Below are 13,455 nucleotides of genomic sequence, written 5' to 3'. Positions count from 1 at the left end.
GCCTGTGGGTTCCAGGAAAAGAGAGACCAGGGGCTCACACACTGCCAGTGACATTAAAGTACCTGCAGGTCCCTAAAGAGAAAGTGGGAACTGTGCAGCATCATATACAATTACTCTCCTAAAATTGTGCATGGAAATGGCAGAAAGCCATAAAAATTAAAGGGGCCGTATCATCAGAGGTACTGTGTGTCACATTAACAACCACTTGTGTGGGCTGGACTACTTTGTATTAATCACCACACCTAGAATGCTCGGTGCTTTGGACTTCATGTAACTTTGTAAAAGGGTAAGACTAAGTTCTTTCTGTTAGTCCACAGCATAGGGCTTGAGATAGAAAGTTGCATTCTAGTAAGTGGATTGGGCTTTGTTTCTTTTCTGCTGGAAGTTCTTTTCTTTGGCTATTTTAGTATCCTGGAATTCTGATCCTTCCTACCATGGCTCATACAATGCAGCCTCCTTTAAATGCCTTTGCTTGATGAGGTTGAAAGTGATCTTGTCTTTGGAATTTTTTTAGCATGCAAATTCCCTTACAGGACACTTTCCCATCCTATCTTGAATTGTGATTATTTGAGAGCCTAGCATCAAAGCAGGGGTCATGGTATATGCATGGCTGAAATGCCAGAATCTCATGCATTTAAATATTCTTCAGTGGATTGTTATGATTTGAAAAGTTTTCTTTTTCTTTCTTCTCTTTGATGTTGTAAACACAATTATAAAGACCATTGGAATTAAAGTAAGGGATATTTACCATAGCATCATGCTTCACGATCATTGAGAAATTATGATTGCTTAGGAATCTGTATGAAGAGGCTTGAAAAAGTTCATGGTAAATATATATTGAGAAAACTATGTATCATTTCAAAACTTTTTGGACCATTTTAAACTCATCTTTTAATTCTACTTTTACATAAGCTTTTGTGTAAATCCCCTCATATGTTATCTGAAAGATAATTGATTTTCTTTCATCTTAAATTTTTTTTACCAGTTTTATAAAATGATGTAGGATTGTTGAAAAGCTGATAAAATGGAAAAAGCAAAAATGTATAAATCATTTGACATTTCTGGGATTCTTTGTAAATCTCTATATTTTACAACTACTTTAAGTATGGCCTTATACATGCTGTAGACCTGATTTTTCTCCTTTTTCATTATTTGGCCTTCTATGCCAATAAATATGAATTTCTGCAGAGTTTTATTGGCTGCTTAATATTCTATAATATAGATACCCCAATTTACTTGATTCGTACCCTTTTCAGGGGTTTTCCACTAAATTATGTTAGTAGGTCTCAGGACTTAGCTGACAAGGCCTTACTATAGATGCATAAACAAAGGTAATTTCAGATAGAAGTGTGAATATATAAATTTTCATGGATCCAGAAGAAATTTTCTGAAGTCTATTTTTTTAAAAATTAATTTTGTTATATACAAGTTTGAAATCACTTGTTTTAAAATATTATTTTTCCTGATTTTATAAAATTATTTTGTTCAAACTCTTTATGCAACTTCCAGTCTCATTGTCATCGTTGTTTCGAGATGTCTGTTTTGAATTTTAAGTTTTAAATTTTACAAGGCTGTAAACAATCATTGAATCTTAAAATGTCCATTTCACTCCAATACATTACAATTAGGTATTAGTTACCTCAGATCAGGGAAAATATATGGTACCTGTCATTTGGGGACTGACTTATCTCACTGATGGTTTCAAATTGTGTACATTTTTTTGCAAAAGACAGTATTTTATTTTATTTTTTTACAGCTGAGTAGTACTCCATATTGTGTATGGGCCATGATTTCTTTATCCATTCAATAGTTGATGAACATCTGGATTGATTCCATATCTTAGCTATTGTGAATTAAATCTTAGCTATTGTGAATTGAGCTGCAATAAACATGGGGGGTATGGATAACTCTTTTCTTATTCTGATTTCTTTTGGTTTGGGTAAATTCCCAGCAGTGGAATGGCTGGATCATAAAGTAGTTCTATATTCAGATTTCTGAGGTATGTTCACAGTCTTCCACAGTGGCTGCACCAGTTTACATTCCCACCAACAATGAATTAGTGGATCTTTTTCTCCATCTTTGCCAGCATTAGTTGTTTATTGATTTTTGTATGAGAGCCATTCTAACTGGAGTGAGGTGAAACCTCTGATTTGCATTTTCCTGATGGCTAATGATCCTGAGCATTTTTTCAAGTGTCTATTGGCCATTTGAATTTCCGCTCTTGAAAAATGTATGTTCAAGTTATTTGCCCATTTCTTAACTTGATTGTTTGTTTTGTTGTTGAATTTCTTGAGCTTTCATAGATTCTGGATATTAACCCTTTATCAGCTGTGTAGTTTGTAAATATTTTCTTCCATTCTGCCAGTTGCCTCTTCACTTTGCTGAGTGTTTCTTTTGCAGTTCAGCTTGATTTAAACCCATTTGTCAATTTTGGCTTTGATTACCTGTGCTTCTGGGGTCTTTTCCAAGAAGTCTTTGCCAATGTCTTACAGAGTACACATTATCATATTTAATCAAACTTGTTTCATTTGTAATACTTTTTGAACTAATGTATATGGTAATCACTAGAAATTTTATTTTCACTTCAAGGACTCATTTGCTCTTTGTGATTTTTTACTTACCACTTACTATTGTTTTGGTTCTTTTTTTGCATTACTTTTTAAATGTTTTATATTTTAAGTTTGAAATATTTCATACATACTGAACAGAACAAAAGATATTAACATTTAGAAATAATAATGGCAACAATAATGATAATGATCAAGCAGGTACTATATTTTTCTGTGTCAGGATTCATAATTTACAGCCTTTGGTGAGGAGAATCAGAAGAACTTTTAGTGTCTAATGGATGCTACAAACTAACCAAGGACTTGATATTTTTCCCCTAATTTTATATTATGGAAAATCTTTTTTTTAATTAATTTTTTTATTTAGTAAATATAAATTTCCAAAGTACAGTTAATGGATTACAATGGCTTCCCACACCCCATAATTTCCCTCCCACTCACACCCCTCCCATCTCCTGCTCCCTCTCCCATTCCATTCACATCAAGATTCATTTTCAATTATCTTCATATACAGAAGATTGATTTAGTGTATACTAAGTAAAGATTTCATCAGTTTGCACCCACACAGAAACACAAAGTGTAAAATACTGTTTCAGTACTAGTTATAGCATTATTTCACATTGGACAACACATTAAGGACAGATCCCACATGAGAAGTAAGCACATAGTGACTCCTGTTGTTGACTTTACAATTTGACACTCTTGTTTATGGCATCAGTAATCACCCTAGGCTCTAGTCATGAGTTGCCAAGGCTATGGAAGCCTTTTGAGTTCGCCAACTTCGAAAATCTGAAAGAAAGAGTGGTACCCATAAAAACTCCGACTAGATGCAGCAATTGTAGTGTCTGCTACATAGATGATCCCTGATTTATGATGGTTTGACTTATGATTCTTTAATTTTGCTGTGGTCCAAAAGTGACACAATTCAGTGGAAACCAAACTTCAGATTTTGAATTTTGGTATTTTCCCAGGCCAGCAATATGTAGTACCACATTGTCTTGCATGTCCATCTGTAGGCTTGTATAGGTGTTCTAAGCATGTTTAAGGTAGGCTGGGTTACATTATGATGATTGGTGGGTTAGGTGCATTAAATGCATTTTTCAAATGAAAAGAAGTTTATCAAGATGCAATCCATTGTAAGTTGAGGAGCAAATTGTTTTTTTTTTCTTTTTCCCAATCTGTCTGCCTTCCATTCAGTTTTCTATCTCTCCTTCCCTGCCTTCCTCCCTTGCTCCATTCCTACTCCCCCAATACAGATATATGTACATAAATTTTTTCCATACCATCTGAAAATAAATTATAGTCATCAGGCCATTTTTTCTTTACATACTTCTGCAAATAAAAACAGTTACCCTCATAACTGAAATGTAATCATTACATATAATAAAATTAACAATAAAATAATGTATAATACCCATACTGTTATCTAAATATATTTTATTATTGACTCAAGAATGTCTTTATAAATGTATATTTTTTCTCAAAAATGTTCCTATAGTTCCATAGTCAGGTGTAGTGATTGTAGAAGTGCTGTTCATGGACCCATGGAGATTCTTGATAACTTTTAGGGGGCTAGCTAATCAGGTTAAGACTATTTTCATAATTATACTAAGAAATAATTTGTTTTCCCTCTTTTGTTATTATCAATGATAGTAGTGCATTAGTGATGATGAGTGAAACTGCTGTGTCTAAGCACATTTCAAGGCAGTGGTTTGCAATGTTCTACTAAGTTGACTGCTGAACACTATCAGGAAAAAAAGCCAGTTTTCCTTTACTGATGGAACAGCATATTTTATTAAATACTGAGTGTTCAGTGTGTGTATTTTAAGTATTCTTATAACTAAAGGGAAGACACTCATAATGAAAGTTCTGCTGCATACCAAAGTGTGATGGTTGTTCTGAGAAAAACACTTGTACAGTTATTTGAGTTGTTAGCTCAACTAGCCTTTTTGTTTGTTATTTTTTCAAATATATTTGAAAAACTACATTATTCTGGCATCTAATGTGTTTTTTTTTTTTTTTGACAGGCAGAGTGGACAGTGAGAGAGAGACAGAGAGAGAAAGGTCTTCCTTTGCCGTTGGATCACCCTCCAATGGCCGCCGCTGCAGCCGGCGCACCGCGCTGATCCGATGGCAGGAGCCAGGAGCCAGGTGCTTTTCCTGGTCTCCCATGGGGTGCAGGGCCCAAGCACCTGGGCCATCCTCCACTGCACTCCCTGGCCATAGCAGAGAGCTGGCCTGGAAGAGGGGCAACCGGGACAGAATCCGGCGCCCTGACCGGGACTAGAACCCGGTGTGCCGGCGCCGCATGGTGGAGGATTAGCCTATTGAGCCACGGCGCCGGCTCCTAATGTGCTTTTTTTAAAAAATTCTATCATGTGCTGGAATTTATTTTTTAAAAAAATTTATTTGTTTGAAACAGAGAGAGAGAGAGAGAGAGAGAAAGTCTTCCATCTGCTGGTTCACTCCCCAATTTGCTGAAATGGCCAGAGCTGCACCCATCCGAAGCCAGGAGCCAGGAGCTTCTTCCTGGTCTCCCACGTGGATTCAGGGGCCCAAGGATTTGGACCATCTTCCACTGCTTCCCCAGGCCATAGCAGAGAGCTGAATCAGAAGTAGAGCAGCTGGGACTTGAACTGGAGCCCTTATGGGATGTCAGCACTGCAGGTGGCAGCTTTGGTTGTCACTTGAATTTTTGCTACACAAGTGGGATGTGAAATATGTCCAAATTACTCTGGAATCTTTTGATGCTGACAAGGAACATATAGCAGACACTGCCCATCCAGGAAGACATACAACTGAAATGTTGGTCATCTCCTTTGCAGAGGGCAATCTGAGTTAAACCTACAAAGCTGCTCTGGGACAAGGCCAGCACTGATTAGCACCCTGGCAACTATGATCAGACCACTGCATTTTCTTGAGGAAAGTGCAGCGGGCTTAATGATGGTCAAATCTGCTGGACCTAAATTGTGATGTGCATATAGACAACACATTGGCAAAATACTGGAAAAAATTAAAGCATCTTCTCAGATAAAGGAAAATACATATTTGGCAGACATTTTCTCAACTGTGGGCAAAATGTTTCTATCTCTAGCAAGGAAATATTGACAGTTTTTGTTGCCAAGGATAAAATTTGAGCTCTCATTAAAAAAATTATAGTCTTGGTGGGGAGGAGGCAAGATGGCGGAATAGGAAGGGAGCACACTGATAGTCCGGGGAGAGATAGTTTAATAAAAGTGGAGATACTGCAGGTTCAAGGAAGAGTAGGGGAGAAAACAGCAGAAGAAACATTTCCAGAATGCGTGACTCACAGCGGACCTGCGTGGAGAGTGTGGGATCCCACAGTTCGGGACACCAGCGGCAGACTCAACACACCAGCACTGGAACGCGAGGTGAGCCGAACCTCAATAGCCCAAGACACCGGCAGGCAAGCGGAGAGAGGAGACTAGAGGGAACGACCCCCCAGGGGGGAAAAGTTCACCAGGCTAACTGGAAGAGAGAGAGAGAGAGAAAAAAAAAAAAGGTGACTGGTATGGACACGGGTTTCTCTCTCTCCGCTCACCTCTCAAGGGCGAGCAAGACAAAGAGCAGGCACCATCTTGGACATACGTCATAAGCAGAGTGACCTCAGGTCTGCACCGGCCCTGAGCCTAGCAGAAAAACCTGACTCTGGGCGGGGCGAATTAACAGGAGATTAGCACCTAGTAAATTTGTGGTGCTACTGAACTGAGACTGTGAAAAAAGAGACGGTGGGGGAGAGAACTCAGGGAATTCACGTGAGCACTCTCCAGAGACGCTACAATTCCGTAACTTTGGCAACCCAGTGGGAGACTGAAGGAGAATTTGAGCCCACTCTGAGGGCCAAACAGATTCCCTGTGTGGTCCTTGGGAAAGCGCTTCCAATCTCTGGCTCCTGTGGGTATATCATTCGCCTGCTAACTACCTCCAACTTCATTCAGCTGTGCGGAATTACTTCCCTTTTGAATCAAAAAGAGAGAGAGAGAGAGAGAGAGAGAGAGAGAGAGAGATTTACCACACCTAACCTGGGAGTGTCACCTTTGGCACACCAAACAGAGCTCTCAGGCCACACCCATCTCAAGCCCTAAGGCTCCATCAAAAACAGATAGTCCACTTAATCTAGAGTCATAGTATAACAAGAAAAAGCACCACAGTGAAGAAACCAAATATCTCCAATATGCCAAATAACAAACGCAAAAACCAAGGTAATAAAAACAAGGAAGTCACCATGACGCCCTCAAATGAAAAAGACACCCCAATTCAAGATTATGAAGATGATGACATAGAAGAAATGCAAGAAGCAGATCTCAAAAAATTGATAAGAACATTAAGAAGTTCTCAAAAACAAATTCTGGAACTACACAAATCCTTAATGGACAAGATAGAAAATCTCTCTCGTGAAATGAAATATTAAGGAGGAATCAAAATGAAACGAAACAACTAGTACAACAGGAAACTGTGATAGTGACTGAAGTGAAGAATTCAATAGATCAAATGAAAAGCACAATAGAGAGCCTTACAAACAGAATGGGTGAAGCAGAAGAGAGAATATCGGACTTAGAAGACAGAGAACAGGAAAGGATACAGTCAGACCAAAGAAAAGAAGAGGAAATTAGAAATCTAAAACATATTGTCAGGAATCTTCAGGATACTATTAAAAAACCCAACATTCGGGTTCTAGGAGTTCCTGAAGGCATGGAGAGGGAGAAAGGATTAGAAGGCCTTTTTAGTGAGATATTAGCAGAAAATTTCCCAGGTTTGGAGAAGGACAGAGAAATCCTAGTACAGGAAGCTCACAGAACCCCTAATAAACACGACCAAAAGAGATCCTCACCACGACACATTGTAATTAAACTCTCCACAGTGAAACATAAAGAAAAGATCCTAAAATGTGCAAGAGAGAAACGTCAGATTACTCTCAGAGGATCTCCAATCAGACTCGCAGCTGACTTCTCATCAGAAACTCTAAAAGCTAGGAGGGAATGGCGAGATATAGCCCAGGTACTAAGAGAGAAAAACTGCCAGCCCAGAATATTATATCCTGCAAAGCTATCATTTGTGAATGAAGGTGAAATAAAGACTTTTCATAGCAAACAGAAATTGAAAGAATTTGTTGCCACTCGTCCAGCCCTGCAAAAGATGCTTAAAGATGTGTTACACACAGAAACACAGAAACACGGTCATCAATATGAAAGAAGATAAAGGAAGGAAAGCTCACAGCAAAAGATCACAGGGAATTCAAAGCATATATTAGAACTTATCTTTGGCAAATGGCAGGGCAAAGTTACCACTTTTCATTAGTCACATTGAACATTAATGGCCTAACTGTCCAGTTAAAAGACACTGATTGGCTGATTGGGTTAAGGAACAAAACCCATCTATTTGCTGCTTACAAGAAACACTTCTTTCCCACAAAGATCCATACAGACTGAAAGTGAAAGGCTGGAAAAAGATATACCATGCCAACAGAAATGAAAACAGAGCGGGCGTAGCCATCTTAATATCGGACAACATAAACTTAACCACAAAAACTGTTAAGAGAGACAAAGAGGGGCACTACATAATGATTAAGGGATCAATACAACAAGAAGATATAACAATTATCAATGTATATGCACCTAACTACAGTTTATCTAAAAGATTTGTTAACAGACTTAAAGGGAGACTTAGACCCCAATACAATAGTACTGGGGGACTTCAATACTCCACTCTCAGAAATAGACAGTTAACTACAGTTTATCTAAAAGATTTGTTAACAGACTTAAAGGGAGACTTAGACCCCAATACAATAGTACTGGGGGACTTCAATACTCCACTCTCAGAAATAGACAGATCAACAGGACAGAAGATCAACAAGGATACAGTAGATTTAAACGACACTATAGCCCAAATGGATCTAACAGATATATACAGAACTTTCAATCCTACAGCTAAAGATTTTACATTCTTCTCAGCAGTACATGGAACCTTCTCTAGGATTGACCACATACTAGGCCATAAAGCAAGTCTCAGCAAATTCAAAAGAATTAGAATCATACCATGCAGCTTCTCAGACCATAAAGGAATGAAGTTGGAAATTAGCAACTCAGGAATCCCTAGAGCATACGCAAACACATGGAGATTGAACAACATGCTCCTGAATGAACAATGGGTCATAGAAGAAATTAAAAGAGAAATCAAAAATTTTCTGGAAGTAAATGAGGATAACAGCACAACATACCAAAACTTATGGGACGCAGCAAAAGCAGTGTTAAGAGGAAAGTTTATATCAATAGGTGCCTACATCAAGAAATTGGAAAGGCACCAAATAGAGGAGCTATCAATTCACCTCAAGGATCTAGAAAACCTACAGCAAACCAGACCCAAATCTAGTAGGAGAAGAGAAATAATTAAAATCAGAGAAGAAATCAACAGGATTGAATCCAAAAAAAACATTACAAAAAATCAGCCAAACGAGGAGCTGGTTTTTTGAAAAAATAAACAAAATTGACACCCCATTGGCCCAACTAACTAAAAAAAGAAGAGAAAAGACCCAAATCAATAAAATCAGATGAAAAAGGAAACCTAACAACAGACACCACAGAAATAAAAAGAATCATCAGAAATTTCTACAAGGACTTGTATGCCAGCAAACAGGGAAACCTATCAGAAATGGATAGATTCCTGGACACATGCAACCTACCTAAATTGAACCAGGAAGACATCGAAAACCTAAACAGACCCATCACTGAGACAGAAATTGAAACAGTAATAAAGGCCCTCCCAACAAAGAAAAGCCCAGGACCAGATGGATTCACTGCTGAATTCTACCAGACATTTAAAGAAGAACTAACTCCAATTCTTCTCAAACTATTCAGAACAATCGAAGAAGAGGGAATCCTCCCAAATTCTTTCTATGAAGCCAGCATCACCTTAATTCCTAAGCCGGAAAAAGATGCAGCACTGAAAGAGAATTACAGACCAATATCCCTGATGAACATAGATGCAAAAATCCTCAATAAAATTCTCACCAATAGAATGCAACAACACATCAGAAAGATCATCCACCCAGACCAAGTGGGATTTATCCCTGGTATGCAGGGATGGTTTAATGTGCGCAAGACAATCAATGTGATACACCACATTAACAGACTGCAGAAGAAAAACCATATGATTATCTCAATAGATGCCGAGAAAGCATTTGATAAAATACAACACCCGTTCATGATGAAAACTCTAAGCAAACTGGGTATGGAAGGAACATTCCTCAATACAATCAAAGCAATCTATGAAAAACCCACAGCCAACATCCTATTGAATGGGGAAAAGTTGGAAGCATTTCTACTGAGATCTGGTACCAGACAGGGATGTCCACTCTCACCACTGCTATTCAATATAGTTCTGGAGGTTCTAGCCAGAGCTATTAGGCAAGAAAAAGAAATGAAAGGGATACAAATTGGGAAGGAAGAACTCAAACTATCCCTCTTTGCAGATGACATGATTCTTTATTTAGGGGACCCAAAGAACTCTACTAAGAGACTATTGGAACTCGTAGAAGAGTTTGGCAAAGTAGCAGGGTATAAAATCAATGCACAAAAATCAACAGCCTTTGTATACACAGACAATGCCATGGCTGAGGAAGAACTTCTAAGATCAATCCCATTCACAATAGCTACAAAAACAATCAAATACCTTGGAATAAACTTAACCAAGGACGTTGAATATCTCTACGATGAAAATTACAAAACCTTAAAGAAAGAAATAGAAGAGGATACCAAGAAATGGAAAAATCTTCCATGCTCATGGATTGGAAGAATCAATATCATCAAAATGTCCATTCTCCCAAAAGCAATTTACAGATTCAATGCAAAACCAATCAAGATACCGAAGACCTTCTTCTCAGATCTGGAAAAAATGGTGCTGAAATTTATATGGAGGCACAAGAGACCTCGAATAGCTAAAGCAATCTTGCACAGCAAAAACAAAGCCGGAGGCATCACAATACCGGATTTCAGGACATACTACAGGGCAGTTGTAATCAAAACAGCGTGGTACTGGTACAGAAACAGATGGATAGACCAATGGAACAGAATTGAAACACCAGAAATCAACCCAAACATCTACAGCCAACTTATATTTGATCAAGGATCTAAAACTAATTCCTGGAGCAAGGACAGTCTATTCAATAAATGGTGCTGGGAAAATTGGATTTCCACGTGCAGAATCATGAAGCAAGACCCCTACCTTATGCCTTACATAAAAATCCACTCAACATGGATTAAAGACCTAAATCTACGACCTGACACCATCAAATTACTAGAGAACATTGGAGAAACCCTTCAAGATATTGGCACAGGAAAAGAGTTTCTGGAAAAGACCCGGGAGGCACAGGCAGTCAAAGCCAAAATTAACTATTGGGATTGCATCAAATTGAGAAGTTTCTGTACTGCAAAAGAAACAGTCAGGAGAGTGAAGAGACAACCGACAGAATGGGAAAAAATATTTGCAAACTATGCAACAGATAAAGGGTTAATAACCAGAATCTACAAAGAGATCAAGAAACTCCACAAAAACAAAACCAACAACCCACTTAAGAGATGGGCCAAGGACCTCAATAGACATTTTTCAAAAGAGGAAATCCAAATGGCCAACAGGCACATGAAAAAATGTTCAAGGTCATTAGCAATCAGGGAAATGCAAATCAAAACCACAATGAGGTTTCACCTCACCCCGGTTAGAATGGCTCACATGCAGAAATCTACCAACAACAGATGCTGGCGAGGATGTGGGGAAAAAGGGACACTAACCCACTGTTGGTGGGAATGCAAACTGGTCAAGCCACTATGGAAGTCAGTCTGGAGATTCCTCAGAAACCTGAAGATAGCCCTACCGTTCGACCCAGCCATCCCACTCCTTGGAATTTACCCAAAGGAAATGAAATTGGCAAACAAAAAAGCGGTCTGCACCCTAATGTTTATTTCAGCACAATTCACAATAGCCAAGACCTGGAACAAACCTAAATGCCCATCAACGGTAGACTGGATGAAGAAATTATGGGATATGTATTCTTTAGAATACTATACCGCAGTAAGAAACAACGAAATCCAGTCATTTGCAACAAAATGGAGGAATCTGGAACACATCATGCTGAGTGAAATAAGCCAGTCCCAAAGGGACAAATACCATATGTTCTCCCTGATCGGTGACAACTGACTGAACACCAAAAAGGAAACCTCCTGAAGTGAAATGAACACTATGGGAAACGGTGACTTGATCAGCATAGCCCTGACTGTTAATGAACAACTTAATACATTATCCCTCTTAGTAGTTTTTTTGTCTGTTCTACTTAATATGACTGGTTTAATTCTGTAATTAATACACAGTTATTCTTAAGTGTTGAAATTTAACTGAAATGTGATCCCTGTTAAACATAAGAGTGGGAATAAGAGAGGGAAGAGATGTACAATTTGGGACATGCTCAAGCTGACTTGCCCCAAATGGTAGAGTTAGAAACATACCAGGGGACTCCAATTTAATCCCATCAAGGTGGCTTGTACCAATGTCATCTCACCAGTCCAAGTGATCAATTTCAGTTCACAATTGATCATAATGAAAGGACTAAGAGTCAAAGGAAGCACATAAACAAGTCTAGTACCTGCTAATACTAACTGATAGAATAAATAGAGGGGAGAGTGATCCAACATGGGAAGCGAGATACTCAGCAGACTCATAGAATGGTGGATGTCCTAAAGAGAACTCTGGCCTCAGAATCAGCCCTAAAGGCATTCCGATCTGGCTGAAAAGCCCATGAGAGTATTTCAGGCATGGAAAGCCAAGACACTCTGGAAAAAAAAAAAAACACCCTAAATGAAAGATCTCTATGAGTGAGATCCCAGTGGAAAGAACAGGTCTTCAAAGAAGGAGGTACCTTTCTCTGAAGGGAGGAGAGAACCTCCACTTTGACTATGACCTTGTCTAAACAAGATAAGAGTCGGAGAACTCAGAGGGCTTCCATAGCCTTGGAAACTCATGACCGGAGCATAGGGAGACTACTGATGCCATAGACAGGAGTGTCAATTGGTAAAGTCAACAACAGGAGTCACTGTGCACTTACTCCTCATGTAGGATCTCTGTCCTTAATGTGCTGTGCATTGAGATTTAATGCTATAATGAGTACTCAAACAATATATCTCACTTTGTGTTTTTATGGGGGTGCAAACTGTTGAAATCTTAATGTATACTAAACTGATCCTCTGTAAAAAAAAAAAAAAAAAAAAAAAAAAAAAAAAAAGAAAAAAAGAAATTATCAATTCCCAACTTGACTCTCACTGGGATTAAACATGACAATAGGTCTGATCTGATTTCAGCATCATTTAAAAAATCATCTATTATTTTTCACTTTATGTTTGTGTGGGAGCAAACTGTTGAAATCTTTACTTAATGTATGCTAAACTGATCTTCTGTATATAAAGAGAATCGAAAATGAATCCTCATGTGAATGGAAGGGGAGAGGGAGTGGGAAAGGGGAGGGATGCGGGTGGGAGAGACGATATGGTGGGGAAGCCATTGTAATCCATAAGCCGTATTTTGGAAATTTATATTCATTTAATAAAAGTTAAAAAAAAAGTAAAAAAAAAATTGTAGTCTTATGAAAGCTTTTATATGCTATCATAAGATTGGCAGTTTTCCAGTTCTTAGAGACTTTTTATGGAGTGATTGGTGGTCTTATTTAAAAATGTGAGTTTTTGCTATCATACAATAGTTCCTTCTTATCTTTGATTTTGTTTTTTACAATTTCAGTTACTTGACATCAACCATGGTCTGAAAATATTAAATAGAAATTTCCAGAAATAAAAAAATTCATAAGTCTTAAGTGACTTTTATTATGGTA

This window comes from Oryctolagus cuniculus, chromosome 12, assembly GCF_051225735.1.
Source record: "Oryctolagus cuniculus isolate XC-2025 breed Fujian yellow rabbit chromosome 12, ASM5122573v1, whole genome shotgun sequence".
NCBI classification, from domain to species: Eukaryota; Metazoa; Chordata; class Mammalia; order Lagomorpha; family Leporidae; genus Oryctolagus; species Oryctolagus cuniculus.
The sequence above is the reverse complement of the archived record's forward strand: the minus strand, read 5'-3'. Positions refer to the sequence as shown.